The sequence below is a fragment of the Penaeus monodon genome, chromosome 27, assembly GCF_015228065.2.
Source record: "Penaeus monodon isolate SGIC_2016 chromosome 27, NSTDA_Pmon_1, whole genome shotgun sequence".
NCBI lineage: Eukaryota > Metazoa > Arthropoda > Malacostraca > Decapoda > Penaeidae > Penaeus > Penaeus monodon.
This window is the reverse complement of record NC_051412.1, coordinates 19,586,636-19,587,120: the sequence shown is the minus strand read 5'-3', so window position 1 is coordinate 19,587,120 and position 485 is coordinate 19,586,636. Positions and strand designations below refer to the sequence as shown.

The window sequence follows — 485 nt, the reverse complement described above, 5'->3', positions numbered from 1 at the left end:
GCGGGGCAAGGGTAGTTGAACGGGCGGACTCGGTGAGCGCGGTTCGAACCTCTCCCGCATCCTCGAGCTTATTTTCCCCTTTCCCTAAAATCCTTTCAACTAAAATACACAAGATGAGAAAAATAAGGCACTGTATCAAGGCAAACGATTAAATTAATTCGTCCCATATAGTGGAAGGTGTGAAGTAAAAGCATGATAGGCAGGAACACTGAATCGGAACAACGGTAGGATGAAGGATGTGTCTTGGGGGACATAAAAATCCTGCAGACATGCTCCGAGGGATTTTGCAGGGAGCGACTCTTTGCAATCGGAATCTGGGAATGTAAAGGGTAAGAATATTCTTATTCGTATTTATTAATATTTGTGTGTGTGGCTGTGCCCCTTGCATATTGCGAAAAGATTGTTGCATTTTAACACTCGTGCAAAATGTTCGAGTAAGATTATCAGTGTTGAGAAGAAAGGAAGAAAGGAAAAGTGTTACCCAT

General features: G+C 42.9%; 1 protein-coding gene across 1 annotated transcript in view; it reads left to right on the top strand.

Annotated features, from left to right (window-relative positions):
• The first annotated feature begins 26 nt into the window (after positions 1-26).
• The window catches only part of LOC119590659, a 15,509-nt gene continuing 15,050 nt past the window's right edge, over positions 27-485 (top strand). Inside the window, exon 1 of the mRNA XM_037939335.1 lies at positions 27-329. The gene's annotated coding sequence lies outside the window, so the exon portion shown is untranslated. The remainder of the gene's footprint in view (positions 330-485) is intronic.